Source organism: Gobio gobio (genome assembly GCF_949357685.1).
Source record: "Gobio gobio genome assembly, chromosome: 23".
NCBI lineage: Eukaryota > Metazoa > Chordata > Actinopteri > Cypriniformes > Gobionidae > Gobio > Gobio gobio.
This window is the reverse complement of record NC_137119.1, coordinates 39,296,724-39,314,538: the sequence shown is the minus strand read 5'-3', so window position 1 is coordinate 39,314,538 and position 17,815 is coordinate 39,296,724.

The following is a 17,815-nucleotide window of genomic DNA, read 5'->3' as shown; positions in this document are numbered from 1 at the left end:
TTGTTATAAAACTGAAACAGAACAGATATGCACAGCATATTTTGACTCTATCATTCTCCCTACGAATGCAAGGAAAATAACACGGGTTTTAAAGCAACATGCACCCATTTAATCGGGGCTTCATGTTGAACTGAAGTTAAGCTGAAATCGCGATTGGGTTCAGTGTTATCAGATCGCTAAAATTAAATTTAAAAACTATGCTGAGCAAATAAGCATATTTAGGTACAGCACTGACATCAGTGCTTTGATCCGGTCTGATTCAATGGCGTTAGATTCATCTTCCAAGCACTGTGAGTTCGTCACATATGCAATTTAACTGTCACAACAAAGTTTCAAGCTGGAAGTGTTGGCTGTCATCCAGCAGAGTACATATTTTGCTCAAACATACGGGGCACCAAGCGTTGGACTGGCTTCCTTTCGTGATTCGATATGGCTTCCTTCCCTATGAGGAAGATCTGTAGCGTTCTGTGCTCATATAAAGGTGCTTTGCTTATTGCATTATTAATGCGCTACATATTAATACATTAGTTAATCAAAACAAACACGTCATATATATATATATATATATATATATATATATATATATATATATATATATATATATATATATATATATATATATATATATATATATAATGTAATTGTGTGCTTTTTTTTTTTTTTTCTTCTTCGCTTTACTCTAGTTAATTTGACTCTATTCGTATTTTATTCAGCTACTGATATCTGGATACCTCTTTATATTTCTAGAAACTTAGATTTTGGTGTTATGTCTCCCTTGGTCTTCCGTGCTAGGACGCCATGGCTACATTCATGAATAAAACGAATGTGTATCTCACTTGTACTCTCAGCATCATATGTTGGGTAAGGTTTGCATACAAAACAAGGTTGACTTGATATTCGATAGCAGTACTAATTTAATTCTCTTACTCAATCCGACCTGTTAACATAAAGATTGCATCGCACAGCATCTAAATCGCAGCACGGGAATGCAATTATTCAAATCTTTTATGAATATAGTGAGCAGAGTGCACTCCTTTATAAACGCATGAAACTGCCAAATGCTTCAGTTCAGATAAACTCAGTGGAAACTGCTGTGGTCAATCTGACTACACCGAATCATGATCTATTGGATGTTCTACTATTCGTTGGTCAAACGTATGCACTGGAAGGCAGAATTAGCGGTGAACAAGCTCTGAGCCATTCAATCCTGATTGTGTGTTTTCTGTTTTGTGTAGCGCCTCCAATTGGGCATTGTATTCGAGTACCCAACGGACATTACATTTATGCATTTGGCGGACGCTTTTGTCCGGGCACCTTGAGTTGCATTCAGGGTGCACATTTGGTGTTTTTCGGGTCTTGCTTTTCCTGGGAATCGGGCCCGTGGCTCGGCGTTGCTGGTGCCATGCTCTACTGTTTGAGCTACAGAAAAGACATGCCTGTGATCAGTTACACTTGCACTGAATTCTATCGTGACTAAAACATATACAGGGGAGTAAATATAGCATTGACTGTTGCACAGTCTGCTTATGCGTATTGATTTCTGGCTGCGCCGCAAACAGCGAGTTCTCACGCAGCAAGTTTTTTCTCTTCACTAAAGCTGGCACACACGGTGCGCTTATAGACATTGTGATTTGTTGCTTTTCAGACTGCGATCCTGATGCCACCCTGGGGGATCTCAGTGCATTTACAGCAGGCTGTATGTTAATCAGACGCACGAAGACGTTTCTGGAGTTTTACATCAACCCATTCACTAAATTATCATGGCGTTGGGGAACATGTCAAACTAACTATTAAAGACATCAGATTTTATTCTACTCATACTGCCAAACGTGGCTAAAATCACACAGTATTATCCTGGCTTAGGTTATCAAATGAAGATTTCACTTTGATCTCTTTCATAGGTTCGGTAGCGGTGTCGGTTCCTATATAGCTAGTTATGGTTTTATTAGCTAGTAAAGCTTAAACATATAAAACATTATTTTTCCTTTTGCAAGGGCGTCGTCCGGTGTTCCCAATCACATGCGCATGTTATGTATTTGTCATGCTGTTCTGGTTTATTTTCTTTTGGGGGTTCTCTCAGCAGGTTGACGGTTAGATGGTGTTCTATCAAGATGTGAGCGGGAGCTACACCCAGGGGTTTAGAATCCTCCTAACTGCAGATGGAAAGATGTGTGATCTCTAACTCACCTGTGCATGGGCCATTCTTTCAGATTGGTGTTGCTACGAACATAGCTCAACGCGCGGAGTTGGCATCCTCTACTAAGGTCTCTCCTATCAAGAAGCATTTGAATGCAGGATTCCATGATGGTCAAGATGGTTTCTTCAGCAATGCTTAAACCATCAGGCATGTTCATGAAACTCTCCCATAATTCCAAAGGTAAAACTAAGATTACCTACTTGTCTTAACAAACATCAGGTACGTTCAAAGCTTTTAAGGTTGATCTTCCACTTACACCGATATTCCGATAGAAGCCCTGTTTTATCAGCCTTTCGGCTTCATGTGTCCAGGGAAATTCACTTTAGAAACGAATCAGTTTGATTCTACTCTCGGTCTTTCCCGTTCTGATCGTCACTTCTCACTCAATTTCTTTACTCTTTTACTTAAGCATTCTAGAATGACTTTAAAGGTTCTGGTATCACATGAACAATTTCTAAGATGAAGAATAATTACTGTCCCTTCACTTTTAAGGTTAAATATCTTCACGTTCATCCTAAGACTTCTGACCACTCCCCCCTATTTTTATCTAATGGAGCACCTCTCTCTAAGGCCTGGTTCAGACCCACTTTTATACTGACTTAAAAGCTGCAGTTTACCTCCTTCTCTTCATATCAGACTTTCTACAGCTACGACAGCGGAAATTCTAGGCCAGCATTTAAGCTTCTGGGGAGATGATGTTCTTCTGCATTCAAGTCTTATATAAGACAGATTCTAAAATCATCCTTGAAGCTCAGCAAGCTCTCCAGTAATGGTTCTGGTAAATCCCTATGCAACTACTGGTGGTGGTGTTCCGGCCAATTCGGCTCGGTACGTAATGAGAGCATGGTCTTTCTACTATATCAAAGATGGCGTGTGGCCCTGCGGCCCTGCGGCCTTGTCTCTGTGGTCTAGCAGACTGTGTGGCCCTGCGGCCTTGTCTCTGTGGTTTATACATGTTTAAATAAAAAAAAAAAATAAAATAAAAAAATATATATATATATATATATATATATATAAACCTGTTACATTTATGCAGCAACAGATATGAATTGCTCACGTGTAGTACTCCTCTACAAATTATAACTTCAAGTTCTGTTTTATCATGAATTGACCTGTTTAGCCATCAGCAGGCGGCGTTCCATGTTCACGCTTAACATGTTAACTCTTATTCTTCTTCTTTGTAGGAACTCCAGGACACAAGACCAGTGGGTCTATTTTATTTACCTTTTTTCGTGTGGCCCTGCGGCCTTGTCTCTGTGGTCTAGCAGACTGTGTGGCCCTGCGGCCTTGTCTCTGTGGTCTATCAGGCCGTGTGGCCCTGCGGCCTTGTCTCTGTGGTCTATCAGGCCGTGTGGCCCGGCGGCCTTGTCTCTGTGGCCCTGCGGCCTTGTCTCTGTGGTCTAACAGACCGCGCGGCCCTGCGGCCTTGTCTCTGTGGTCTACCAGACCGTGTGGCCCGGCGGCCTTGTCTCTGTGGTCTACCAGACCGTGTGGCCCGGCGGCCTTGTCTCTGTGGTCTACCAGACCGTGTGGCCCGGCGGCCTTGTCTCTGTGGTTTATACGTGTTTCATAAAAAAATAAAAAATAAAAAAATAAATAAATAAAAAACCCATCAGCAGGCAGTGTCCCATGTTCACGCTTAACATGTTAACTCTTGTTTTTCTCCTTTGTAGGAACTTCAGGATACAAGACCGGTGGGTCTATTTTATTTACCATTTTTGGGGGATAGGATAGGCTCCGTCCAGGTGGAAGCATTCTTCCACTTATTTTTGGGGGTCGGCTGCGCCTCTGCCTTCGTCTTCAGGCAGGATATGCAGAGTCCGGACCCTCAGATTGCTAGCTACGGACGGGGCCTATGCCAATATACTTTATTGCTTGCTGGGTTGTTAATAAATGGATTATTGTCACAGTATTTAATCTCCCGAGTCTTTCTGGCAGAAATGGAAGCTTTAGCATAAGTTCTGCCGGGAAGACTTAATTGTCATGTCACTTTAATTTTATCTATCCAATCACATGCTAAATACCTGGGTATAAAAGATCGGTACTTACGCATGTTTGAGTTCGCAGATGCTGACGCTCCAATTCACCGCCATCCTCCCCACCACCTCCAAGTTAAATCCTTCCCTACATCCACCCCACCACCACCAGGATGGTCCCTTCCATACCTCACGGGGGTCGGCTGCGCCTCTGCCTTCGTCTTCAGGCAGGATATGCAGAGTCCGGACCCTCAGATTGCTAGCTACGGACGGGGCCTATGCCAATATACTTTATTGCTTGCTGGGTTGTTAATAAATGGATTATTGTCACAGTATTTAATCTCCCGAGTCTTTCTGGCAGAAATGGTACTACTACATTCTGTGGCTGTTTATTGCTATATAAATGTGTTATGGACTAAATATTTCACTGAATTTGGATTGCCTGGACCCTAAAGAGTGGAATTACAGCGTTTTTTTCATGGATACAGATGATGTTTGGATAACAGGGACACTTTTAATTTGAATTCGTAAAAAATTTGTTGGCGGTCAGCGTAGTTTGGTGGTCTGACAAAGACACTGATTGTGCCTGCGGTGTTCACTGCATCTTGAAATGGTTTACATCATTCGATTCACAAGAACCTCAGCTTTCCAAAGGTATGTGGCATGTTTAGCTTTTATATTTGAGTTATTGAGTGTCACTCACTAAATTAAAAAAAAAAATCCAGTGTGACGTCGGCGGGATGTCGCACGTAAACGGGATATAACACTGGCCCAGTGGTTTCTGGATATTTTACTGCAAAAATCCTACATAGTTCACCTTTAACAATTGTTCAATTATAAAAAATAATCTTTTTGACAAAATGCACAGACATTGCTATCCAAATATATATATATATCATATGTTACGATATATAAATGTTGTTAATTGTTTTGAAATGTACTTAGGAAATGACAAGTATCTGGTTCTAACTTTGATAGTTTCAACTTTAAAAAACCTTGGAGATAGATTTTTTCTTTTAACAGGAAGAGGAAAATATTATTTATTTTGTAAAAAGTGATCTCAAAACCTTGTGATTACATTTTTCATCCAAGAAATTATACTTGTCAATAAACAAATCCATGGGTGAGGGTATTATAGAAGAGTATTGTAATATAATATTTTTTAGATTTCGATTTATATAATTTAATTATATTTCTCAAAGCTACAGGAATAGGAGCTTTGATAACTAAAGAATATCCAAATGAAACTATCTTAAGATTATCATAACTTGACATATTACATCTTCATCCATTAAATGTATTACAGCACAAACTCCTTTTTCAATCCCATCCATCCATCTTCTTCCGCTTATCCGGGGCCGGGTCGCGGGGGCAGCAGTCTAAGCAGAGATGCCCAGACTTCCCTCTCCCTAGACACTTCCTCTAGCTCTTCCGGGGGGACACTGAGGCGTTCCAAGGCCAGCCGGGAGACATAGTCCCTCCAGCGTGTCCTCGGTCTTCCCCGGGGCCTCCTCCCGGTTGGACATGCCCGAAACACCTTCCCGGGAAGGCGTTCAGGAGGCATCCGGAACAGATGCCCAGGCCACCTCAGCTGTCCCCTCTCGATGTGGAGGAGCAGCGGCTCTACTCCGAGTTCCTCCCGAGTGACTGAGCTTCTCACCCTATCTCTAAGGGAGCGCCCAGCCACCCTGCGGAGAAAGCTCATTTCGGCCGCCTGTATCCGGGATCTTGTCCTTTCGGTCATGACCCAAAGCTCATGACCATAGGTGAGAGTAGGAACGTAGATTGACCGGTAAATCGAGAGCTTCGCCTTACGGCTTAGCTCTTTCTTCACCACGACAGACCGGTACATCGACCGCATTACTGCAGAAGCTGCACCGATCCGTCTGTCAATCTCCCGTTCCATCCTCCCCTCACTCGTGAACAAGACCCCTAGATACTTAAACTCCTCCACTTGGGGCAGGAACTCTCCACCAACCTGGAGTGGGCAAGCCACCCTTTTCCGACTGAGGACCATGGCCTCGGATTTGGAGGTGCTGATCCCCATCCCAGCCGCTTCACACTCGGCTGCAAACCGTCCCAATGCATGCTGAAGGTCCTGGTTAGAAGGGGCCAACACGACAACGTCATCCGCAAAGAGCAGAGACGAAACCGTGTGGTCCCCAAACCTGACACCCTCCGGCCCTTGGCTGCGCCTAGAAATTCTGTCCATAAAAATTATGAACAGAACCGGCGACAAAGGGCAGCCCTGCCGGAGTCCAACATGCACCGGGAACAAGTCTGACTTACTGCCGGCAATGCGGACCAAACTCCTGCTTCGGTCATACAGGGACCGGACAGCCCTCAGCAAAGGACCCCGGACCCCATATTCCCCCAGCACCCTCCACAGGACGCCACGAGGGACACAGTCGAATGCCTTCTCCAAATCCACAAAACAAATGTGGACTGGTTGGGCAAACTCCCATGAACCCTCCAGCACCCTGTAGAGGGTATAGAGCTGGTCCAGTGTTCCGCGACCAGGACGAAAACCACACTGTTCCTCCTGAATCCGAGGTTCCACTATCGGCCGGATTCTCCTCTCCAGTACCCTGGCATAGACTTTCCCGGGGAGGCTGAGAAGTGTGATCCCCCTATAGTTGGAACACACCCTCCGGTCCCCCTTCTTAAAAAGAGGGACCACCACCCCGGTCTGCCATCCCAGAGGCACTGTCCCCGACCGCCACGCGATGCTGCAGAGGCGTGTCAGCCAAGACAGCCCCACAACATCCAGAGACTTGAGGTACTCAGGGCGCATCTCATCCACCCCCGTTGCCTTGCCACCGAGGAGTTTCTTGACCACCTCGGTGACTTCAGCCCGGGTGATGGACGAGTCCTCCTCTGAGCCCCCAGCCTCTGCTTCCTCAATGGAAGACGTGACGGCGGGATTGAGGAGATCCTCAAAGTATTCCTTCCACCGTCCGACAACATCCCCAGTCGAGGTCAACAGCCGCCCATCGCCACTGTAAACAGCGTTGGTAGGGCACTGCTTCCCCCTCCTGAGGCGCCGGACGGTTTGCCAGAATCTCTTCGAGGCCAGCCGATAGTCTTTTTCCATGGCCTCACCGAACTCCTCCCAGGCCCGAGTTTTTGCCTCCACGACCACCCGGGCTGCAGTCCGTTTAGCCTGTCGGTACCTGTCAGCTGCCTCAGGAGTCCCACAAGCCAGCCAGGCCCGATAGGACTCCTTCTTCAGCTTGACGGCATCCCTTACTTCCGGTGTCCACCACCGGGTTCGGGGATTGCCGCCTCGACAGGCACCGGAGACCTTGCGTCCACAGCTCCGAGCAGCCGCTTTGACAATGGAGGTGGAGAACATGGTCCACTCGGACTCAATATCTCCAGCCTCCCTCGGGATCCGGTCGAAGCTCTGCCGGAGGCAGGAGTTGAAGATCTCTCTGACAGGAGACTCGGCCAAACGTTCCCAGCAGACCCTCACAGTACGTTTGGGTCTACCGAGTCTATCCAGCTTCCTCCCCCGCCATCGGATCCAACTCACTACCAGGTGGTGATCAGTTGACAGCTCCGCCCCTCTCTTCACCCGAGTGTCCAAGACATACGGCCGCAGATCAGATGAAACGACCACAAAGTCGATCATTGACCTACGACCTAGGGTGTCCTGGTGCCATGTGCACTGATGGACACCCTTATGCTTGAACATGGTGTTCGTTATGGACAAACTGTAACTAGCACAGAAGTCCAATAACTGAACACCACTCGGGTTCAGATCAGGGGTGCCGTTCCTCCCAATCACGCCCCTCCAGGTTTCACTGTCATTGCCCACGTGGGCGTTGAAGTCCCCCAGAAGAACGACGGAGTCCCCAGTCGGAGCACTCTCCAGCACCCCTCCCAGAGACTCCAAGAAGGTCGGGTACTCTGCACTGCCGTTCGGCCCGTAGGCACACACAACAGTGAGAGACCTATCCCCGAGCCGAAGCCGCAGGGAAACGACCCTCTAGTTTACCGGGGTAAACTCCAACACATGGCAGCAGAGCTGGGGGGCTATAAGCAAACCAACACCAGCCCGCCGCCTCTCACCATGGGCAACTCCAGAGTGGTAAAGAGTCCATCCCCTCTCGAGGAGTGTGGTTCCAGAGCCCAAGCCATGCATGGAGGTGATTCCGACTATCTCTAGTCGGAACCTCTCAACCTCACGCACAAGCTCAGGCTCTTTCCCCGCCAGCGAGGTGACATTCCATGTCCCAAGAGCCAGTTTCCGTGTCCAGGGATCGGGTCGTCTAGGCCCCCGCCTTCGACTGCTGCCCGATTCGCTTTGCACCAGCCCCTTACGGTCCCTCCCGTGAGTGGTGGGCCCACGGGAAGGTGTCCCCACGTCGCTCCTTCGGGCTGAGCCCGGCCGGACCCCGTGGGGGAAGGCCCGGCCACCAGGCGCTCGCATACGAGCCCCAACCCCAGGCCTGGCTCCAGGGTGGGGCCCCGGCTGCGCCATACCGGGCGACGTCACGGTCCTCCTTCTTTTTGTCATCATAAGGGGTTTTTGAACTGCTCTTAGTCTGACCCGTCACCTAGGACCTGTTTGCCTTGGGAGACCCTACCAGGGGCATATAGCCCCGGACAACATAGCTCCTAGGGTCATTCGGGTACTCAAACCCCTCCACCACGTTAAGGTGGCAGTCCATGGAGGAGCTTTTTCAATCCCATCTTTATAAAATAAAGTTTTCCTCTTTTGTAAAATACATCTGTTATTCCAAATTATAGCCTTATGTGGAGTAAAATTATGATTGTACAGCATTTTCCAGTAGAGTAACACCTGCATATGAAAATCAGATAACTTAAAAGGCAGTTTTAATGGTTCAAAATCACATCTTAAAAGAAAATAAATTCCCCCTACCCTTTGGAAAAGAGTAAAAGGAAGACTAAACCATAAATATTTTTCATCTTTCACAAATGTTTGTAACCATCTTGACTTAACCCTTGTGCATTGTTTAAATTCACTACCCTTTCGTTATGTTTGTGCTGTAAAAATGTATCAGATAAAAAATTTTTTTCAATTATTTTTGCATAAATCTATTAATCAACCTCAGTCCTGATCAAAACTACTAAATGTTTTTTTTTTTAAATCAGGATTTCAACTCTTTAATTGCCAGATTCATAAATGATGTCACTGATTTTGGGAAAAAACACACAAAATTACTATTTTCAATATAAAAAGTGATTGTGGACATAACGAAAGGGTAGTGAATTTGCCCACTGTGTACTGTTGAGTTTTTTTTTAAATTTCAAAGTGTAGTGTTCTCGTGCAGTGTGTTGAAACTCTGACTAAACACCAAGTTAAACCGTTGCAAATGAAGACAGAGTCGTAGTAAGCTTGATCATTTACTGTCACAATTCCTCATAAGCGTATAATGGTGAAAACTGACTGTAATAAAACAATACAACAGTAATCAGTGTCCATTTCTTGAATAACATTGCATTGAATGGCTAACATGTACACACTGCCGTTCCCAGTTACAAGAGATATTAGCATTGCTATACACAATAGTAAACAATTTATCAAACATCATCCTTTTCACAAAATACTTCCTGATATACAACCTTTAACACATCAAAGTCATACAAGTTAACTTACGGCATTGCCTCTATGATGCTTTGTAGGCGGATGCGAATGGATTCCTAACAAGAGCACACCATAGCTGTGTCCCAAAGTGAAGGGCGCGCACTTCGAAGGCCGCATTTGAAGTGTGATTGCGTCATAGCGGCACTACGAAGGCTGTCCCAATGTGAAGGCTGCACCCTCTGAAGGCTGCATTTGAAGTGCGATTGCGTCACAGCAGCACTACGAAGGGTGTCCCAATGTGAAAGCTGCACCTCTGAAGGCCGCATTTGAAGTGCGATTGCGTCACAGCAGCGCGACGAAGGCTGCCGCAAGTCGAAAGCGACTCACAATGTGCCCTCCGTTTCTCAGGCAAAGGAAGGATACAGCAGATGGAACTTTACCACAACTTCGCAGCCTACCCTATCCCAGAATTCATAGCACACTGGTGACTACAGGATTTGACTGGTCTGCATTCCCGCGGCACTCGATCAGATTTCTTGCGGCGCAGGTTTAAATTTCCCAGTGAAAGACGGTAGCGGTCGGTAACTCAAGTGTAGCCTGGCGCAACCGCTTGAACTTGAAGGAAACAAAACGTTTAGTGCATTCGTGGTAGAGCAACCTGGCAAGATAATTTCCCAATTTTAACTTGCATAAGTGTTATTTATTTCTCAACCATTCTCTCAAGAAGAGGAATCAGTCCATTCTCTCCTTTTTTGCTCTTTTTTTCTTTTACCTTTCTTATTTCTGCACTTTCTTTAAATACAAATTAGATCTGCGCTGGGCTGTTTTTTCGTCCCGCTCCCGCAATAAGATCTATTAAGCACCGCACTCTCCCGCTCGCGCTTCAAATTCACTCAGTGCTCACGCGCTATACATTATTTTATTCCCGACCGATCCAGCTAAATTTAGATTTCGTTTCCAGAATCTCTCTTTTAAATGTCCTCTACAGAAAGAGAGAGAGAGACTGGGGATAACAGAAGTAAAAGGCTATGTTGGCAATGGCCAAGCAATCATTTATTTATTTTTTCTTATAGGCATCATGTCAACACCTAAAATAGGTATGTCACAGACAAAAATAGGCTAAATCAAATACGACATCTGTCACTCAAAACTATAAGTCAAAATGCAAATAAACGAAAACTGCTGACTTTACTGCAAAATAAAGTATTTTATATGAATGAATGAATAAATGAATGTCGCTCACTGACGACGGTCCATTATACCCAAAGTCTCCTCCAAAGGCTGAATGTAAAGTCGTGGCCGGAATGCACAGAACAATTTCTCTATATTATTATTATTTTATTTTATGCAAGTTATTTGTAAATTAAACCAAGTAATTGCTGTCTATTGTTAATTTTCGTTAACTTGAAATGTGTAGGCTAAATAAAAGAGAAGTGGTTGTTTTGTACATTCTGTTTATTTTTGTAATGCAAGTTATAATTTGTAGAAATTCATATGTTCATGCATATATTTTCTTGTCATGTAAATTAAAATGTGTAAATGAAAATAAATTGGTCTATACATTACTTAAAGTACTTTTTACAACTATTAATAGGCCTACAATAAACATCAGAAACAACAGAAATTTAAATTAACAGCTGAAACAGAAGAACACATTTCTACACTTTCATTGAGCTGAGCGGGAGACACTGGTGGAGCTGGACCGGGATGGTCATGCACAATAGAAACCCTGGTAAGGCCTGTGCCAGCGGGACATCATCTTCATCTGGGATGAGTGCATATTTCCACTGTCCACTGTCCGCAGGTTTGCGGGGCTGAATCGGTCGACGGCTGGCATGTCATAAAAAGTATAGCTACAATTGCATCTGAGATTATGTGAGTTGAATAAAAATAAGTACTTAAATAAAGACTTGGACGTAAATATATAAATGTTTAAAATATATTGTAACAGTTACATTTAACATAATAAATAAACAATAGTTGCAACTTAAAGATTAAATATTTAACCATATACAGATTTACGTGCTTATGGTCCGGTCTCCCATCATCGCAGGCTTTGAAGCATGTCAAAATCCAATAAAACTCATAAAAAGCAAAAAATAAATAAATTCTGCTCCATTTCTCTTTTTAAAATCTCCTCACGAACGTCCGCTGTCAGTTGTCACACACCTGCTACAGCCCATTCAACGACGCTCGGTTCAGTGTTGCCAAGTCTGGAATTGGGAGGCATTTACTGTTGATGTGGTTTGTTTTGTTTGTAGCCTATAGTCCACAGGTGTAAGTTGTCTTTACTTTAGCAATATTTGTACTGGGCGCCCCTCGCGTTTTGGCATATGCTGGCCCATTTTGGCCGTGATTCCGCTACTTTTGATTAGCAATTGGAGGGATTTTGTTGTGCTGACCTGGCAATCCTGTCCCTCGGTTCGCCCTTCATGCACTTCGAAGGCGTGGCCTGGTCTGGCCTTCGAAGTGCACGGCCTTCGAAGTGCGCACCCTTCACTTTGGGACACAGCTCATGTCAGTTTCATGCAGGAAGGGCTAACAGGAAGCGACTTAACAGGTAGTGATTTAACAGGCAGTGACATCACATGATACGAATAAGTGTTTCTATAAACGATTTCCTTTAAATGAAAAGTAATTATTAACTTCTCGTTTTCTGCCTGAAGATATACATCAACAAACATTTAGTAGATATTTGAAAATTAAAACCCTTAAGGACAACACACTCCCTGCCTGACCAATGTAAGGTCACTATGAACAAGGACCTATGTAAGGTCACTTGGTCACTCGTCGTCACCTCAACCTTCCTTACATGTCCATCCTTTCCAGGGAATGTGGCTGTGATTCTGGCCATGGGCCAGCAGTTGCGAGCTATCTGCTTGTCCCTGAGCAGAACTAGATCTCCAACTTGAAGATTTCTGCAAGGTTCTGTCCACTTCTGTCTGTGTTGCAAACAAGGTAAGTATTCACGACTCCAGCGGGTCCAAAACTGGTTTGCAAGAGCCTGAACTTGTCTCCATTGCTTCGTGTACAGATCCTTTGCCGAGAAGTCTCCAGGAGGAGATAGAACTCCTGTCTCCTGTGTGAGGAGCATTGATGGTGAAAGTATGAAAGGTTGTTCTGGGTCTGAGGACACAGGTAAGAGTGGCCGTGCATTAATGATAGCAGTCACCTCTGCCATTAGTGTGCAAAGAACTTTGTGGGTTAAGCGAGTGTTCAGCTGTAGAAACATTGAATCTAGGATTCTTCTGGCAATGCCAATCATGCGTGGTGGATTGAATTCCCAGCTGCATCCTTGCTCACTGAGGTACCTCTGCACCGTTTTGTCCATTCCAAGCTCCTTGCACGCTCCAATGAAATTGGTACCACAATCGGAACGGAGCTGTTTCGCTGGGCCTCTGAGTGCGAAGAATCGCCTTAGAGCGTTTATGCAGCTTGATGTGTCCATAGACTCGATGACTTCTACATGTACAGCTCTCGAACTCATACAACAGAACATGATGGCCCACTGCTTGCTCTCCGCCTGTCCTCCTCTGGTGCGTCTGGTTGTCACAGACCAGGGTCCAAATACATCAAGCCCCTCATACGTAAAGGGAGGGCAGGTTGAGAGGCGTTCATACGGTAGGTCCGCCATACGTTGTTCTTCCATCTTTCCACGCAGCTTGCGACAGATTATGCATTTGTGGAGTACTGAATTGATTAGTGTCTTGCATCCCAAGATCCATAGTCCTGCAGCTCTGATCGCTTCCTCAGTCAAGTGATGACCCTGATGTTTCACTTGCTCATGATGATGTCTTGTGAGCAGAAGGGAGATGTGGCTATCTTTAGGCAGGATTATTTGGTTATTTTCTGCTGGGGCAACCTGAGAGTGTTTTAGTCGACCTCCAACACAAATGAAATCGTCCTCCAAGATTGGACTGAGTTTCCACAAGCGGCTACTTTTGGATACTGGTTGGTTAACTTGGAGGGCTGACAGTTCTTTTGCAAACGAAGCTTTTTGTGTTGCTTTAAGGATAACATTCTTTGCTTGGTTCAATTCATCTGGAGTACGAGGTAAGTTACATCTGTGCCAACCTTTACATTTGCTGTTTTGGTTTGTGTGTTTGCAAGATCTTGCTATGTGAACTAAAAATGCTACCCCACTTACTAGGGATGTGAAGGTGGAGAACCGTTGGAAGCGGTCAGAAGTAAGCTCTGGTTCTTTCAGGTTAGTAGCACAGGTTTGTACTTGAGGTCTGATTTCTGAATCTTTTTCAGGTTCAATTAGCTCAAATGTCTCTCTCGTTTGTGTTTTCTCTGCAGGTGGTTGACGCAGGAAAGAGGGACGGTTGAACCAAGAAGCTTGCACCAGGCGGGATGCAGGTAAAGATCTTGATGCATAATCCGTTGGGTTTTCCTCTGTACGCACATAGTGCCATTGGTCAGGCCACGAGGACTGATGGATCCGTTGGACTCTATTGTGAACATACACATAGAATCGTTTCGTCTCGTTATAAATATAGCCAAGCACCACTTTGCTGTCTGTAAAGAACTTTACGTCATCCAACTTTAGATCCAGCTCATCCTGGATGAGATCTGCCAGCTCTACTGCTAAAACAGCAGCGCACAGTTCAAGCCTTGGAATTGTAGGCTCGGACAGGGGTGCTAACTTTGCCTTGCCCATAACGAATCCTACTTCTACTTCCCCATCTTTCTGAAGTGCTCTCATGTACGCCACAGCACCTATGGCCTTGGTCGACGCATCCGAGAATACACACAATTCTTTGTGCACTGCTTCAGTGAGGAAGGTAGTTGTGTATGTACGCCGTACATGAAGCCGTTTTAGCTCTTGGAGCGAATCTCTCCAGGCCCCCCATCTGCTCAGTTCGTCTTCTGGGAGGGGTGTGTCCCAGTCTGAGAGTTCAGAGGTAAGTTTTCTGAGGAGGGCTCTTCCCTGGATCGTGACAGGTGCCAATAGACCCAGAGGATCGAAAACACTGTTGACAGTGGTGAGAACTCCACGGCGGGTGAATGGTTTGCTAATGGTGGATGCAGAGTAAGTGAATGTGTCATTCGTGATCTCCCACAACAGACCCAAGCTCCGTTGTGTGGGTAGGGTTTCTCCACTCAAATCTAGGTCCTTGATTACTGGAGCACAATCTTCAGGTGGGAAAGCTTCCATGACCTTTTGGGAGTTTGAAGCAAACTTGTGTAAGCGAATGTTTGACTCAGCAAGTGAGGTCTGTGTTCGTTGGAGCAAATCTATTGCCTCAGCTTCAGATGGCATGGATACCAAGCCATCATCAACATAGAAATGTCTTTTCACAAACCTGACAGTATCAGCCCCATGCTTCTGTGCGCCTTCTCTGATGGCTCTTCGCAGTCCGTAAATTGCTACAGCAGGAGATGGCCCATTGCCAAAGATGTGGACCTTCATCCAATACTCCACAACTTCTTTGTTGATATCATTGTCCTTGTGCCATAGGAAACGGAGGAAGTTACAATGGTCTTTACGCACCAAGAAACAATGGAACATCTGTTGAATGTCCGCTAGAATTGCAACCCTCTCTTTCCGAAAGCGTAGTAGAACACCTACGAGGGAGTTATTAAGGTCAGGGCCTGTGAGGAGCACGTCATTGAGAGAGACACTATAGTATCGAGCACTGGAATCAAAGACCACCCTGATCTGATTGGGTTTTTGTGGATGGTAGACTCCGAATGTTGGAAGATACCAGCATTCTTGCCCTTCACTTAGTGGCGGTGCAACCTCAGCATGTCCATTAGTGAAGATCTTTTCCATGAAAGCCACATACTGTTGCTGCATCTCAGGTTTCCTCTTCAGAGTACGTTGCAGGGATGTGAACCGGTTAACTACTTGCAATTTGTTATTTGGCAAGGGCTGGTGTGGTTCTCTGAATGGTAGAGGAGCTACCCAGCTGTTAGCATCAATTCTGTAGACATTTTTTTTGTCCATTATCTTCAGGAAAGCTTTGTCTTCAACTGATGGAGCAGGTTTGTTGTCATGCTCAGTTCTGTTGAACACTGTTTGTCCCAGTGTCTTCTCAGTTACTCTAGTAGACCTGTTACAGCTTGGCTGCATCTCCTTGACCTGAATGAAGCTTGTGCAGGGTTGAAAGATTGAATGGCGACCATTTTCCAGCACATTGGTCTTGAATGTGTTAACCATTGGCTTGTGCACATTACCCAGGCACACTTCGACTAGGTCCAGTTGTTGGGCAAAGGGAGCGTTGTTTGGTCCTTTTACTTGCTGTCTGACCTTGTATGCCCTAATGACATCTCTTCCTAGTAGCAGCAGTATTTCTGCTTCTGGTTCCAATTCTGGGATGTACTTAGCAATGTGTCGGAGATGAGGCTGGTGTAGAACTGCACTTGGCATTGGAATTTCAGACCGATTATTCAAGATCTCATGACACTCAATGAGTGGTGGAAGAGAGATGAAAACTTTTCCATCCAGTGACTCAATATGGAATCCTTCTGCTTTCTTGCCAGATGTTTCGGTGATACCAGAGCAAGTTCTGAGATGATATAAGAATGATTTGCTCTCCACGTTGAACAGCTCGAAGAACTCTGGACTGGCTAATGAACGATTGCTTTGGTCGTCCATAATTACATAGGCTTTGATGGCCAAATCTTTGGAACCCTTGGGGTATACCTTCACAAGGCAGATTTTTGAGCATGAGCGGCTCCACTGACCTGGACCGCAAACTTCTGTGCAGCTTGCACTGACAAAAGCCATGTTAGATCGATCTTCTCCCTCCCCGCCATCCTCTTGTGACTGTGAAGGAGCCTTGACTATTTGGGGTGATGGACCAGGGTGCAGGGCCGAATCATGATATATGCTGCCACATTCAGTACACTTCACAGAAGATCTGCATTCTTTAGCGAGGTGAGAGACTGAAGAACAGCATTTAAAACATATTCCTTTCTCCTTGAGGAAGGCCTTTCTTTCTTCAAGCAGTTTGTTTCTGAATGTTCTGCATTTTTTCAGAGGGTGTGGTTTATTGTGCAATGGACAGATTTTGTTAGGGTCATCAATGGCTGCATACACATTTGTTTTGTGCACTGAGATGGGTTTGCTGGTGTGGAAACTCTTCATAATGTTTCGGTCTTGTTTTATGGGTGTTGTAGCACTGCTTTGATGCATAAAGCTAGGGTCGTTTCGTTTCTTTGCCTCCTTGCACACAAAGTTACAGAAATACTCAAAGGGAGGAAAGTGACCAGAATTCTCTTCTTTATACCATGACCCAGAAGTCACCCACTTGTCCTGAAGCCCATATGGAAGCTTGTCTACGATTGGTCCAATTCCATGTGACGTGTCGAGATACGACAGACCTGTAAGATAACCATCTTCTTTAGCACCTTGGATTTCCCTAAGCAAATCCCCAAGTTCACGTAATTTGGTGTGGTCTTTAGCTGAAATCCTAGGAAAGCTGTCTAACCGTTGAAACAGTGACTTTTCAATGATTTCTGGTGCAGCATAGCACACATAACACACATGTAGTCTCTCCCATGCTTTGTATACAGCCAAATTGGGGTTGCTGACATGCACTGAGCGAATGCGTTTCACCTGTTCACCAGATTCCTTTCCCAGCCATTTAGTCATGAGGTCCAGTTCTTGGGTTGCTGTGAGGTGAACTTCACTGGTGCACTGCACTGGTGAATGAGGCATACCATGACCGATAATTCTCTGGTTTATCATCAAACTGGTACAGTCCTGAATTGACAAGGTCTCGTCGTGCTAAATACTGTGCCAAAGGCTCTACCTGAGGTGGCGTGTTAGCTGGAGGATTATATTGAGGAACATATGACTTAGCATGAACGTTCATGATGGGGCTTGTTCTTCTGACTTCAGACTTCACTGCACCTACAGACGGACCAGGTAGGTTTGGTGTAGGTAAGTGAAAACTATCTGCTTTCTCAGACTTCGGCTTCTTGTTAATAGACTGTAATCGTGACATGTCTCTCACCAACGGACTCCATGTTACAAAGCTGTTATGGGAGTCAGCATGGAATGGAGGATCAACAGGTAAGGCTGGTAAGTGTGGAGAGGGAGAATGACTCCGAAGGTTGATTTGAGAATTGACAAAT